The sequence below is a fragment of the Dasypus novemcinctus genome, chromosome 20, assembly GCF_030445035.2.
Source record: "Dasypus novemcinctus isolate mDasNov1 chromosome 20, mDasNov1.1.hap2, whole genome shotgun sequence".
NCBI lineage: Eukaryota > Metazoa > Chordata > Mammalia > Cingulata > Dasypodidae > Dasypus > Dasypus novemcinctus.
In genome coordinates, this window is record NC_080692.1 from 50,365,747 (window position 1) to 50,382,368 (window position 16,622).

Genomic DNA, 16,622 nt, shown 5'->3' on the forward strand with positions numbered 1-16,622 from the left:
TCAAGCATTGGGGAGATGAACAGGCTCTCAGCTCCATCCTCCTAAAGCACTGGGGTGGTGGCCAGAATCTAGGCAATCCCCCAGGCATCTGAGAAAACTGAGGCGGTAACACCCTTCTAGAACAATGGGGTGGAAGGCCCACCCTTTTCAAGTCCTGGGGCAGACTCACCCTTTCCACGTATGTGGGTGGGCTCAGTCTCTTGGTCCAAGGAGATGTCTTGAGCCCAGGCCTCAGCCCCTCTCTCTCTGTCTTCATTCCTGAGCTATGCCTAAATGAAGTAACCTCCTCAAAAGGTCCTACTTACAATAGGTTTATACCCATAGGAATGGATTAGCTTTAAGAACATGATTGTCTGGGGTACATACAGTTCCAAACCCCACATTCACCAAGCCCAAACTCACTGGAGGACATGAGGCAGAGCTGAATGTGGACCTTGGCATCCACACCATACATACCAGAATCTTATGTTAGAGTCAGGTCTAGGAAGTTAGAATAGTTTTGACCAGAGAGTTCATAGATCTTTACTTTGGCCAATGGTTTCCGTGATTTATTAGTCAGCCAAAGGGATGCTGATGGAAAATACCAGAAATCGGTTGGTTTTCATAAAGGGTATATTTGGGGTAGAAGCTTATAGTCACAAGGCCGTGAAGATTAAATTACTTCCTTCATCAAAGTCTGTTGACACATGTTAGAGCAAGATGGCTGCCAGTCTCTGTGAGAGTTCAGCCTTCCTCTTCATCTTCAGGCTCTGTCGTCCCAGCTTCTCCTCTTCTCATCTGTAGGCTGGGATAAGGCTCATCTCTCTCCCCAGTGCTCATTTCTTCCCCAGCTCAGTTTCTCTGTTCTCCCCACAAGGTCAGCTATAGATTATCAGGCTCTGCCATGTCCAGTTGGGCCTTCTCTCTTGCCTCATGTATCTGCTTCTCTGTGTATTTACTTCCCAGGCTCCAGCATCAAAAAACTCGCTCCTCTGCCTTGTCATTTCCTCTGTGAGTCCCCTCCAACCAAGGGGGTGGAGACTCAACATCCTACTGACATGACCCAATCAAAGCCTTAATCATAATTTTGTTAAAGATTTATTTCTGCCCCACCCCCACCTGCCGCATTGGTTTTACGCTCTCTGTCTGCTTTCTGTGTCCATTCACTGTGTGCTCTTCTGTGTCTGCTTGTCTTCTCTTTAGGCAGCACCAGGAACTGATCCTGGGACCTTCCAGAGTGAAAGAGAGGTGCTCAATCTCTTGTGCCACCTCAGCTCCCTGGTCTGCTGCATCTCTTATTATCTTTCCTCTGTGCCTCCTTTTGTTGTATCATCTTGCTGCACCAGCTCTCCACATGGGCCAGTACTGTTGTGTGGGCCAGCACACCACATGGGTCAGCTCGCTGCACAGGCCAGCTTGCCCTCACCAGGAGGCCCTGGGAATTGAACCCTGGACCTCCTTTATGGTAGACAGGAGCCCAATCACTTGAGCCACATCCATTTCCCCTTAATCATAGTTTAATCAAGTAACAGTGAAATCTCTGAAGTTAATACAATCTAATACATCCAGAGGAACAGATCAATTTACAAACATAATCCATTATCTAATTTGAAATTCATAAACAATACCAAACTGCCACACATGACTTCCTCCTTGGTCCACTTTTCCAAGACCTGGGAAGAGAAGCTACCAACTATCATAGAAAGAAAGTCTTGATTATGTCTCCTCAGCACCACCATTTATAACTGGGTTTCTCAGCCAAAGTCCTGTTGATACAGAGACATAGGGATTGGTCATAACTAACACATCTGGGCCAAATTCCAGTGCTCCCTGCAAAAAGTTCACTATCATGGCCTGATGCAGTCAGAATCTGAGGTTACACTGATGGTCCCAGCAGGATGGTCCTGGGCTTGGGCGAAGGCTCCAACCAGCACAAGCTGTTTCCCACACATAAAGACAGGCTGCCCCCTCCTCACATGCAAGCAGCCTTCCTCTTCCTGCCCCTGGACCCCGTACACAGTCCCAACCTGGAGGTCTGAACCGAGAGGACCCAGCAATCTGTCAACAGCAGTTCCTACAAGACAGATGAAGGAGCACCCCCCATCACAGCCAGGAGGAACTGCCTCGCTCTGTCTCGAGGAGTCCTGGCTTGTTCTCCAGCCTTCAGTACAGTATACACAGTGGACAAGTGTACTAGCCAAGTCCTGGACCAGAAGCCGTTCCTCCAGGACATCTCCTGCCTCATGCCCCGACACGCAAGCACACACACACACGTCAAGGAGAAACAACTCCACGCCCTCTGCAACTCCTGCGGGTTCTGATTTCATGAGAGGTTGGTGGCATTCTTTTCACCTCCAGCTGGAGTGAAACCGACAATCTTCTCGTAAACAGAAACAGAGATGCTTGTTTTCTGGAAAGAGACCGGGTGAAATTGGACTTTTTCCCTATGCCATCGTGGAGGGAGTTTCCCTCTTGGAAAAGGGAGTCTTGCCAGCTTTCTCTGGCATCACAAATGCCTAGAAATGGACCTTTTTCAACCAAGGTCCCTTGGGCGGTGCTTTTTTTTCATCTCCTCCTGCTTCAGGGAAGCCCACCTTTGACTGGATGGAGTCCCTAGAAATAGAGATTCCTTGCTGTGGCTGCTTTTTGGTGATTCAGGGCAGAGAAGACCTCTGGCACAAGCCACACTCTCATTGTAATTGCTTTCACTGCTGGACACCAGCTGAGAGGTGTGTTCGCACGAGTTCAGAGTGACTTACTGAGGACTGGGAAATTTGCTCATTCTTTTTTTTTCTTTTAATTCTCACAACAACTTCAATAGTGTTTCCATTTTAGCAATGCAGTCGCAGATACTAGGTAGATACGTTCCTAAAATCGACCACTCTAGCAAATTCTGGTGTGAGAATTCAGATCCTGGACCCCTGCTTCATAAGTCCCTGGCAGGGAAGCAGATTTGACTCAATGGATAGAGCATCCGCCTACCACATGGGAGGTCCAGGGTTCAAACCCAGGGCCTCCTGACCCATGTGGTGAGCTGGCCCATGCACAGTGCTGATGCACGCATGGAGTGCCGTACCAAGCAGGGGTGTCCCTTACGTAGGGGAGCCCCACGCACAAGGAGTGAGCCCCATAAAGAGAGCCGCCCAGCATGAAAGAAAGTTCAGCCTGCCCAGGAATGGTGCTGCCCACACGGAGAGCTGATGCAGCAAGATGGCACAACAAAAAGAGACACAGTTTCCCAGTGCCGCTGATTAGGATAGAAGCGGTCACAGAAGAACACGCAGCAAACGTACACAGAGAGCAGACAACTCGGGGGGGAAGGGGAGGAGAGAAATAATAAATAAATAAATAAATTTTAAAAATAAATAAGTAAATAAGACCCTGGCATTCTGTGTCCTGGAGACAAGTTCTTGACCTGAACAGCCTGCGTGTGTCCCCTCAGAATGAGAGACTAATAGCTTCAAGGTCATCTGCGCCAATGTCAGCAGAGCCACCCACTTCCTCATGTAACAAATGGGGAAACTGAGGTCCCTCACAAGGGTCTTTCTAAGACACAGCTACTGAGCTGTGGAGCTGTTGGATTGAACCAGTTCTAGTCCTGACCTCAGACCTTGGGAGTGAAGCGTCTGTAGACAGGGTCTTGGAAGATGGTGTTAGTTAAGGCGAGGTGGCGCTCACCCAGTATGGCCGAAGCCCTTAGAAGCAGAGGAAATCTGCAAGTACTCCATTAGGAGACGTCGGAGATGGCGAGGGAGATCACCACATGGTGGAGGTGAAGCTTCATCGACACGCCGCGGAAACCACGACAGCTCGAGAACACCACACACATGGCATGGCGACACCTTGATTTTGACTTCTAGCCCCCAAAACTATGACGTAATAAATGTCTGTTGTTTAAACCTATCCGTTTTGTGTATTTGTCATAGAAGCCCTAGCAAACCAGAGAGGAGGCAATGCTCATACCCAAGGTTTTTGTTTATTCTTCCCTGACAGCCATTTGAGAGAGAAACTCATCAGAAGGAATGGAATTAATGCAGTTCTTCACTTACTTACGGAGTAGAGACAAATTCTGACAGTGCCAGGGGTACCGGCTGGTCTGCAGTCCTAGAACATGACTGATATTTCTGTTTCTGCTTGTGAACTTTCCTTCTTGTCTCATCAAAGGTAAGAACTACCAGAAATGGAAGAAAAGACTCTGATTATTTAGAAGGATAAAAAAAAAATTTCTTAGCTCAAATTTGAAACAGGAAAAGTACCTCTTACACTTGCCGTTTTATTAAATTCCATAGCAGCTAAATAATCACAAAAAGAGGAATCTTCCGTACTTGCTGTTTTATTAAACTTCACAGCAGCTAAATTCATAAACTCAGGCTGTTCCATCAGTAGGTGGTCCTTTGCCGAAACCCTTATGTTCACATCATTCTCTGCTCAGTAAACAAAACCATTCCAAGGATTTAGAGACTCAAGAGACTACGATGAGCCATCATTATTTACTGATATTAATGGATATTTGATCTCTATGTAAAAATCATCCATTCATTACATCATAAACCCCTTAGAGGAAGAATTTTTTCCTTATTAATCTGTATATTCTCAGTGTTTATTTGAGTGTTGTGCAAAATCTGTGTAATCAAGAAACTTTTGTAGGAAGGAAGATAAATGAATAGGGCTGATTGGCTCTCCTTTCCTTGGCCTTGAGGCCAAATGAACTTGAACCACAGCAGATGACTCCCAAATTCGTCTGGGGAAGAGGTTCTTGACTTTGGGCATCAGTTCTCCAGGAGGTCAGGATCTTTACTGAAGACTGGTTGGGAAGGAAACCGGATTCCTTCTCTAAATAATGGAGCCATTCAGCGATTTGATCCTTCAACCACTTATTCACTTCATCCATTTGTCCAAGCACTCATCCACTAAATGTGTGCTTGTGCCAGGCTCTGGGTGCCACGCCCCTCAGCAGCTCATGGTCTATCAAAGGAGGCAGACAAGCAAACACGGGCAGAGCAGCAGTAGAGGTGTTTGGGAGCAGAGGGGAGAAGCACCTCACCCAGCTCCCAGGACCAGAACTGCTTTAACTTTAGAGAGGAAAGGACTTAGATGCTTGAAATTGAGAAGAGAAAATAAAGATTTTTTCAAGTCATTGCTCTCAAATCTAAGGTTACACAGTTGGGGCTCTGCCCTCATTGAAATTATGTCTCTGGAAGTCTCTCCTTAGTAAATGGAGCAAATGGCTCCGTTCAGCCTCCCTTGAGGTCTCTCTTCCCCAGCTGACCTCCTCTCTTCTCTGACCTCCTCTCTTCTCTGACCTTCTCTCCTCTCCAGCTGACCTCCTCCCTTCCCCAGCCGACCTCCTCTCTTCTCTGGCCTTCTCTATTCTCCAGGCTGACCGCCTCCCTTCTCCAGCTGACTTCCTCCCTTCTCCAGCAGACTTCCTCCCCTCCCCAGCTGACCTCCTCTCTTCTCTGATCTCCTCTCCTCTCCAGCTAACCTCCTCCCTCCTCCAGCTGACCTCCTTCTGTCCCCAGCTGACCTCCTCTCTTCTCTGATCTTCTCTATTCTCCAGGCTGACCTCCTCTCTTCCTAGCTGACCTCCTCTCTTCTCTGACCTCCTCTCCAGGTGACCTCCTCTCCTGGTGACCTCCTCTCCAGCTGATCTCCTCTCTTCTCCAGCTGACCTCCTCTCTTCCCAGCTGACCTCCTCTCTTCTCTGACCTCCTCTCCTCTCCAGCTGACCTCCTCCCTCCTCCAGCTAACCTCCTCCCTCCTCCAGCTGACCTCCTCCCGTCCCCAGCTGACCTCCTCTCTTCTCTGACCTTCTTTATTCTCCAGGCTGACCTCCTCTCTTCCTAGCTGACCTCTCTTCTCTGACCTCCTATCCAGGTGACCTCCTCTCCAGCTGACCTCCTCTCTTCTCCAGCTGACCTCCTCTCTCTGGTGAATGCTGTATTGCAACTTTGTTATCTGAGATCCTCCTGTTGGCAGGGTTCTATACTGGATAATGGGAATATGAAGACATGGGTACTACCATAAAGATGCTAGGGGAAATGCCAAGTTTGGCTTCTGTTTTTCCTGAAAGGCTGCACTTTGGGAAAGGGAATTGATCCTCTTTGAGAAGTAGTACCATATAGGGCATAAGACTTCCACTTAGCCCCTTTCTAGGAATCTCCCTATCTCTCTTCCTCAAAAGGAAAGTGCTGATCATTCACCATTCTTCACCATGAGTCCTCGCCTGAGCCTACAGTGGGATCACACCTGGCCCTGGCAGCTGTGCCAGTCAGTGGAGCCCACGGGTCTTCGGATACTGTCACAGGGTGTTGTGGAGATACTGACAAGAAGTGCTGAAGGCTGACTCAGTGTTAGAAGAGGTTTCCTGAGGAAAGTGCCTCTAAGACATGAAGAAGGAATTTGAATTAACCTGATAAAGGGAGGTGAGTGTGGTAAGAGAAAGCATGCCAGAAGCAGTAGAAACAGGCTTTGGAAATGAGACATGCTTAGAAGACCTTAAAAAGTAGATGTGTGAATCAATTCTATTGTAAGACTTGGAGAGCCATTGCTTTCTGGATTTGTAAAGCATAGGCCAACTTCTGGATTCATCAAATACCTTTGTCTTGCCTAATGTCTTATAATTCCAGGACAATTTATAAAGTATTTGGATATAATTTTCAACATCCCTCAATTAAGATGTTTACAGAAGTTACAGATTAATTAATCAATACATACCTGGAAGGTGGTACAATGCACGTGTGCCAAAGATTTCACTGGAAGCAAGGTGGAGAAGGAGAGATGCAGTGACAGGAGTATGGTAGAAGTGCCGTTTTTGATGTATTGCGATATGAGTAATAAGGAATTATTTTTCCTTAAGTGTGAGAGTTTGTACACGTGAAAGTGGATATCCATTATATGTCACTATATTTAGAATAACTCCTTCTATTAAAGAACACAAAATTGTTGGAAAAGAGAAGACTGGAAGGAGAAATGTCATTTTTACACTTGCTTTTTCAAAAAATAGACCGCAGTCTAAAGGATTTGTCGGTTTATTTTATGATGTCTCTGTGACACAGGATGTTGTTAATTGTGCATTGTAATTGCTTCCTGATAATCTCCCCTGCCTTGACTCTAACCTCAGTGAGTCCTGGGACTGTACATTCTCCTTCACATGGTTCCCCTATGCCCTAGCCCAGTGCTGAGCTCACGGTACATCCTTAGTAACCATTTGTTAAATGGATGGTAGGAGAGCTCCCTGCTGTAGCACAAAAAGGCAGCAGGCAGTAGGTGGGCTCTCAGTCTGAGAGAAATGCCAGGGTAAGTTATAATAATACAGGAAAAATTTCAGGCGAAGACTTGAAATTTAGGATTGGGTTTTTTTACTTGGATAGTGAGTAGTCTTAGCCAAGATGTCAATCATGGACCAAGAATTGGGGGGAAAAAACTGGCTGGAGAAGGGTTGGCTTCCTTATAGTAAAGTGATCAAGGAAATTGTAGCCTGCAGTAGGATTTTAGGACCAATTAAATGTTATGGAGTCCATGAATGAAGAGCTGGTTATATATTATAGCAAAATTTGTCAAATTCTGAAGAGAGGCTTTGTTTTACAGGGTAGAGGGCTGCGAGGCCCTCCTCAGCACAGTATTTATAAATATAGCTTCTTGGCCAGGCTGCCTGGCTCTCAGCTCAACTCTGCCATTACCAGCTGTGTTCCTTTAAGGAGCCAGTGTGACCTTTCTATTCCTGTTTTCAGGTCTGTAAAATGGTGATAATCCTATTCATCTCACAGTATTTTCTACCATAAAGATTACAAAAGGTTAGTAATACAGTGTGTGTTCCAGGAAAATGGCATCAATGTAGGTAGGCACCACTCAGTTCTCTCGCAAAAAAATGGCTGAGAAGGAGCAACATCCTACCCAAGTGAGCTGTTTTGAGACTCCACAGAGCAGGAGGCTTCAGGGCATCCATCTGAGGGAGCTGGGCAAAGAGACAAAGATCCAGGGGAAAACCATGAGCTGCTTGTCCCCGTGGCTGGAAATTGCCAGCTGATAAGCCCTACCATCAAGGCAAATAGCCTCCGTGGAACCCCTGGCTCTTACCAGCCACCTGAGTGGGAGGGAGCATTCCCTGGCAAGAAGAGGGATCTGGCATAAGGGTGGAGAGTGGTTTCCTTCTGTGGGTTTGGCCACCTGAGCCCTCTTTGAATCTCGGGGAGGATACCAGCTAGCTCTGAGGTGGCCTGGGGAGAGGGGAAGGGGGATCTGCTCAGAAAGGCTGCCATGCCCAGCCACCCTGGGAGAGGAGCTAGGTTCGAGAGGGGGTGGAGACAGGCAACTAACTAGTCCAGCTGATGAAAACTATAACTCGCCTAAGGGAAATGGGCAGGAAGATCTCAATAAGATTTCAAAAACTATTTAGCTTATAGCCCTGCTGTAGTGCAGTGGGGGAATTCCTGCCTTGCATGTAGAAGGTTGCTGGCTCAAGTGCTGGTTCCAGTTTCATGTTCCTCCTAAGAGAAGGGATCCAGGGAAAGCTAAGGCATGCAGCTAACACCTTATGATAAAGAACTTACAGACTGAGTTTTTGTAATTTTGTTTTAAATTTTTTGGATCTTTTCCTTCTTTTTCCTTTATTATATTCACTTAAACTGGACACATCACCTGCGGAAGGCAGGCTGCAGGGCGATTAATTGATAAGCACCAGCAGCCTAAGAAGGTTCCTAGGGGCCTAAGAGGAAAGGCTGTTTTTCTGGTGTGGCTTCTTTATTGCCATTTTGTTTCTTGTTTGTTGTTTTCCCTTTCTTTGTTTCCTTTTTTTTTTTTTTCGTTTACTTATTTTTTCAACCTACTTTATTTTTCTTCTTTCCTTCATTTTTCTGTCTTCTGACTTGTATTGCTTTTCTTCCATTCTACCACTTCTTGTTTGGTCTTCATTTTTTCTTTTCTGCCCTCTCATTTTTTTTCTTTTTTTATCCTCTTCTCATCTGTCCAGCCTTTTAATTCATTCTGGTTTTTTTCTATTTTAGTTCTTGTTTTATTTTTTCTACTCATCTTTCTGGACTTTTAATTCATTCTATTCTTTTCTATTTTGTCTCTTATTTTATTTTTTTTCTATTCTACCTCTTTTTATTCTTATTCCTTTGTATTTTTAAATGATTTTTTACTCATATTACTTAGTTTCCTAGTTCTTCCATGGTCCCTTTTCTACCTTTTTTTGTATTATTATTACTATTATTCTTTTCTCATCTTATCTCTTTCCTTTTCTCTGATCCTTTTCTCTGATCCCAAGGGAACAGAGATATCTGAAAGGATATAGAAAAGAGGAACCAAGTATCAAAAATTAACCTTACCACACACAAAGAAACAACAAAATATAAACCCTAGAGTAGAAAGAGAAGCTAACCAGTGAAATAAGCCCATCAACATAAACAGATATCCAGACACCAACAAAAAATTACAAGCCATGCTAAGAAACAGGAAAACATGGTTCAGTTTAACAAACTAAAAAAAACAGGAGGAGATGCTGAATGTGGAACAACTAATCATGAAGTAAAAGAAGAGATAAAGCATAATAAGAAGACACTGGGGGAACATACTGAAGAAACTGTAAACATACATAAAAAGATAACAGATATGATGGTGATGAATGGCACAATGTAAGAAATCAAAAATACAATGGAAGCACATGACAGCAGACTTGAACAGGCAGAGGAAAGAATCAGTGATGTGGAAGATAGTATATCTGAAATCAGATAAAAAGATAGAAAAATTCAGCAGGGCCTTAGGGATTGGAATGACAACATGAAGTGCACAAACATACACATTATGGGCATCCAGAGGGAGAAGAGAAAGAGAAAGGGGGCAGAAGGGGTATTGGAGGAAATAGTGGCTGAAAATTTCCCAACTCTATTCAAGGACATGGACATACATGTCCAGGAAGGTTAGCGTACCCCAAACATTATAAATCCTAGAAGGCCTACCCCAGACATATACTTCTCAAATTGTCCAATGGTCAAGACAAAGAAAAAATTACTTAAAGCAGCAAGAGAGAAGAGATCCACGTATAAAGGAAGCTTGATAAGATTAAGTGCTGATTTCTCATCTGAAACCATGGAGGCAAGAAGGCAGTGGTATAATATAGTTAAGGAGCTAAAAGAAAAAAATTTCCAGCCAAGAGTTCTCTATCCAGCAAAGTTGGCATTCAAAAATGAGGAAGAGTTCAAAATATTCAGAGATAAACAAAATTTAAGAGAGTTTGTCAATAAGAAATCTGCCTTTCAAGAGATACTAAAGGGAACTCTGCAGGTTGAAAGGGAAAAAAACAGGAGAGAAAGGGTTGGAGAATAGTGTAAGAATAACTAAAAAGATAAAAAAGAGAAAGAAAAACAACATATGGCATAAAGAAATCTAAAGAAAATATAGCTAAAGTAAGTAATTCCTTGACAGTAATAATATTGAATGTTAACTCTCCAATCAAGAGACACAGATTGGCAGAATGGATAAGGAAATATGACCCATCTATATGCTGTCTACAAGAAACCCATCTTAAATCCAGGGACTCAAGGAGGTTGAAAGTGAACAGATGAAAAACAATCTTACAAGCAAATAATAATCAAAAAAGGGCAGGAGTAGCTATATTAAAATCAGACAAAATACACTTTAAGTGCAAAACTATTGTGAGAGACAAAGATGGACACTGCATATTAGTAAAAGGAGTAATCATTCAAGAAAGAACAATCATAAACATTTATGCTCCTAATCAGGGCACTTCCAATTAAGTGAGGCAAACACTAAAAAAACTAAGTGAAGCCATAGATGCCTCTACAATTATAGTGGAGGACTTTAATACACCATTATCACCATTGGACAGAACATCTCAACAGAGAATCAATAAAGAAATAAAGACTTTGAACAATATATTAGAGGATCTGGACCTAATGGACAAACACAGAACATTACACCCAAATACAATGAGATATACATTCTTCTCAAGTGCACATGGATCACTCTTCAGGATAGACCACATGCTAGGCCACAGAACCACTCTCAATAAATTCATAAATTCTTAAATTATACGAAGTAGTTTCTCCAACCACAATGAAATAAAGCTGGAATCAATAAGGGGCAGAGAAGCAGATTAGGTACAAAGATATGGAAATTAAACAATGCACTCATTGACAATCAGTGGGTCAAGGAGAAAATTGCAAAAGACATCAGTAACTACCTTGAAACTAATGAAAATGTCAGCACAATGTATCAAAACCGAAGGGATGCAGTAAAAACAGTGCTAAGAGGGAAATTTGTAGCCATAAATGCCTATATTTAAAAGGGAAGAAAGAAGTAAAATCAAAGACCTAACTGCACATCTGGAAGAATTAGGAAAAAAACAACAAACTAACCCCAAAGCAAGTAGAAAGAAAGAAATAACAAAGAGTAGAGCAGAGTTAAATGAAATTGAAAGCAAGAAAGCACTGGGGGAGTGGGGAAGCTGTTTCTTTGAGAAGATTAATAAAAATTGAAAAACTCTTAGCTAGAAGAATAAAGAAAAAAGAGAGAAAATGCAAATACATAAAATAAGAAATGAGGAAGGCGATATAACCACTGACCCACAGAATTAAAGAGTATCATAAGATAGTACTTCAAAAAATTTTAGGCCAACAAGATAGATAATTTAGAGGAAATGGACAAATTCCTAGAAACATAGAAGCAGCCTCCATTGAGGAAAGAAGAAACTGATAAACTTAACAGACCAGTCACAAGTAATGAGATAGAGTTGGTCATCAAAAACCTCCCAACTAAGAAGAGCTCAGGACCATACAGGTTCACAGGTGAATTCTATCAAACATTCTGGAAAGAACTAACACCAATCCTGCTTAAACTCTTCTAAAAAATAGAAGTGGAGGAAACATTGCCTAACTCATTCTATGATGCCAAAATCACCCTAATACCAAAGCCAAGCAAAGACACCACAAGAAAGGAAAACTATAGACCAATCTTTCTAATGAGCCTAGATGCTAAAATCCTCAACAAAATACTTGCTAATCATATTCACCAACACATCAAATGAATTATACACCATGACCAAGTGGGTTTTGTCCCTGGTATGCAAGGATGGTTGAACATAAGAAAATCAATCAATGTAATACACCACATAAACAGATGGAAAGAAAAAAATCACATGATCATCTCCATAGATGAAGAAAAAGCATTCTACAAAATATAGCACACTTTCCTGATAAAAAACACTTCAAAAGATAGGAATAGAAGGAAACTTCCTCAACATGATAAAGGGTATATATGAAAACCCACAGCTAACAGCATATTCAATGGTGAAATCCTAAAAGCTTTCCCTCCAAGAACTGGAACAAGGATGCCCATTTTCACTGCTCTTATTTATTAGAAGTACTTCTTATTGTATTAGAAGTACTTGCTCAAGCACTTAGAAAAGAAAAAGATATAAAAGACATCCAAATTGGAAAGGAAGAGTAAAATTTTCACTATTTGCAGATGGCATGATCCTATATGTAGAAAGTCCTGAGAAATCTATAACAAAGCTTCTAACACTTATAAATGAGTTCAGTAAAGTGGTAGGCTATAAGATCAATGTGCAGAAATCAGTAGCATTTCTGTACACCAATAATGAGCAATCTGAGGAGGAAATCAAGTGTAAATGAGATAAAATACTTCAAGATCACAGGATAATGCTGGGTACATTGTAAGTGCTCATTAAGCACTTAAACATTTTATTGTATTATGTGATTTAATGAGGTTCGAATGGTCAAACTAAGCCAGGTAGTTCTGCCATGGTTTATGCTTAGCTTCTGCATGGCCTGAAGTTCTGATCACAGAGTTACAAAAGTAGGAGGGAAAACTTTCCAAGGAAAGTTGTCCAGGGAGCTGCTCACAAAGTGCACATAAATTAAATGAAAAAGGAAAACAATTTTTAAATCTTTATATGGTAGGCTCAGAAATTCTGTGAGCATCTTATCCAATCCCATCATTTTTCCAGTGAGGAAAGCAGGGCCCAGAGAGGGAAAGTAAACTCCCAGAAGCCTTGCACATTACTGGTGGATGACCACTTGGCATTTCCACCTCCTTACACCTTTTCATTGTTTCACTTCTATGACAGTCTCTCCTGAACAGAAATTGCCAGGTTGAGAGTACGTTGACTGGTTGAACTTCAGAGACAACCTTGGAGAAATGAAAGAAAAATAGGGAAGTACCAATGGGGTGTTTTGCAGCCCCCCAGACAATGGAGAAGAGATAGAGAGGATAAGGAGGGAGAAATATGCCTAAATCAGGTCTCTTCCAACATGGGAAAGGGTAAGAGATGCCAGATAGGGCTGGCCACTGCATTCCCTGGGGGGTTGGTTGGCATGATGAAAGGGAAGAGGCAGAGTTTGGGAAAGTTTGGGATGACTGAGGCTGGCTTACTTCGGGGATTTCCAGAGTGTCTATTCTGGAACATTCACAGTTGGAGGGAAGTAAACACCCAAACCCAACAAATGTGGTAAAGGGAAACATTCCTGGACATAGTGCTTAAACGTCTACTACCATCTCAGTGGAAGTGACAACTAGTGAGGCTTGTTTTTCTCAGCAAGATCGGTTGTCACATAGGAAATAATCCATGTATTGTTTTGTTCTGAGAAACCTGAGGGTCTGCAGGTTTTCATTTCAACAGGTAATCATGATTGTAATGTGACTCCAAAATCACAAAACTGTGAGCAGTGACCTAAGACATCTACGTGATTTGTCTTGATACTTTTAGCTTTTCTAAAATAGGCAGCCAACAAGCCTTATTGGTATATTGGATTTTAATTTATGTTTATGCTTTGGCACTGGCATATTATAAGACTAGTAGTTGAGTTGGGACACCAGATATTTGCTATATAATTTTTTTATATTCTCAAATGCCTTTAGACAAAACAAGGACCTAGTTTAGCCACCCACTAGCCACAAAAGCATCTGGGGTACATAATATTTTTCCATGGGGCCTGGATGGCTGCTTTTTGTGCTTGTTTATTTGATCTGGGAAAACAGCATCTGGATTTCAGAGAAGGGTCCTATATTTGCCCCAAATTCTCCCTTTCAGTCAGTGGTATCCAAGTGACTCATTTGCAAGGTCAGAGAGTTGAGGAGCTCGGCAGAGACTAAAACGCAAGATTCTCTGGCTCACTCTCCGTAACCACCAAACTCCTCTCATCCCTGGGGTGTGACATGGGAACCTGTGCAAGGCTTTGCCAAGACCACCAGGAATTGGGGAGAAAACGAGATTCTAGAGCCAAAAGTGGGCAGAGCAGTCCTGACAGGCACAGCAGGATCTCCGGAGAGGTGTTAGAAGTTGTCTTATTTAAAGAGGTCCCTGTTAAGGAGCAGAGGCTGGCGAGGAAGGGAAGGGATTTTTTTTTTTCCATGAAAAAGGTGTGACTGAGAACTTGCAATTTTTGATGACATGTTTCTCAGCAAGAGTTCTTCACCGTTGGCCGTCCTGTTGGAGACATTGATGAAAAGCTGTGGGGCACAGTTTTCTGAAGAGTCTGGATTAAGTATTAACGTAATCCTGTCTCAGAGGGTGGGGAGCAGCTTGGAACAAATAAAGAAACAACAGCTCGTGGTGCTTCTTGAACACTTGAAGAAGGGTGGAATAAGTCTGGGCATCGACAGTGTCAGCTTAACCTGTAGCCTCTAATCAGCCCGAGAAGTACAGCTTTCCTGGCTTTCCCCTCGTCCCTTAGTTTCCTTTATTGTACAACTTTTGGAACCAGGCCACCTGCCCAGCCTGAAGTGCCTTCCACGGAGATTTTTAGCAACACCAGACTTGATTCCATTGCTGATTTATTGTATTACTACTGCATCATCAAGACATGTCTCAAAAATAAAATAAAACAGAATCTCAGAGAAAGGCAAAAAAAGAAAAAGAAAAAGACAGACTCATGGAACACGGAGGCCTCTACCTGTCATTTAAATAAATGCAAAATAAAGCTGGAAAAAGTGAATAAATGCCTTCATTTAACCAAAATCATTAGCTGGTGACTACAGCTAATTTTTAAACTTAGACCTCTCTTATATTATTCCCTTCCTTTCTTCTTCCTCTTCTTCTTTTTAATTTTTAATATAGAGAAAGAGATCCCAGTTATTATGGACTGTGGAAGATCAAGCTAGGGCTACGGAATATTATAAATCTGCTGAGAATTGAAACGCAGTATGTTCAAAAGAACATATGAAATGAAAAGGAACAGTTTTTTAGCAGTCATCAAATGGGAAACTAAAGGAAACATTTAGATAAACATGGGAATATTTAGGATTTCCCCTTCATCTTGTAAGTGGAAAAGCCTAACATTTACGTATGTTGCTGACTTCCTACAAAGGGAGGAACGTTTAGTCCCAGGGCTGCTTCCCCCACAGGAGTATGCTGGATTAGCGGCCCCTGCTCTACTTGCTTTTTCTTCTTTCCCTCTCTGACTTGCTCTCTATCTTTTCATCCTCCTTCCTTTTTTCTTTCTCTGCTACCCATGTTCACACCTTTTGGTTCTAGGGCATGGTTTTATTTTTATTTTTTTGGCTTTTAATAGCAGTGGTTCTGTTGTCTCCACATTACATTATAGTCGAGATTCAGAGCTTCCTTTGTCATTTTAAAATGAGTTTATTGTTACAAACAAGGTCTATGTTTGATTTAGACATCCCATGGTTTTGAAAAAAAATGTGCATAACATTCAGAAACCTAGTCAGAATCCCTCTCAAATGCCTTAGGCTTCTATGGCAAAACCTAATTAATTCTAAAGCCAGGTGTCCTTTGTAACAGCCATGGTCCAGTCCTGGATGGTAATTCAGGCAAGGAAAAATTAGATGTGAATGTACCCAATTTAGTCTGTAAAGGAATCCATACCACAATGCTTTATTCCCAACATGTTCATAAATTTTCATGATTAGGGAAGACAGTATTATAGCCTTTGGAATAGACACACCTGACTTCAAACATGGGCTCTGCTACTTGACCATGGCTGAGTTCCTCTCTCTCTACTACAGGTCCTTATAATGCTTAATCCATAGTACTGTAGTGAAGATCAATGAGAAATTGCATGTACCATGCTGGTACAACGACTGTCACATAGTATGTGCCTTACATATCTATAATATTATGGGCAAATATTTTACATTGATGGTCATGATGGTTAAGAGTGTTAATAAGGCAGATTAACTTCAAAGATGCAATTTGCCTTCTTAAACAAAATAATAGAAATAGTAAATATAGAGAGAATTACAACTCATTTTGATTATATAAATAGTTATAATAATGCCTTATGTAAGTTAAAATATATAAAATATATAGGTATATAAGTCATAATGATAAAGGCACACAAGTCAAGAAGAGGGTAAGAATTAAAGAGATTAAAAGCACTTCTGTTTTGGGGAGATGTGCAAAATACAAATTAATATTAAAGATTATTGAATTATCAAAAATGCATATTGTAATCTAAGGTAACCATTAATATAATAGAATAGTAGGAACATATACCATAATAAGGTGATAGTGGGAAAATACTTAAAGCATATGAAGTCAAAAAGAGAGACAAAGAAACATAGAAAAGACAGGATAAATATTTCCATTTAAATGAGATGATATATTTCAACAAAAGATAAAATTTAAAAAAATTTTAAAAATT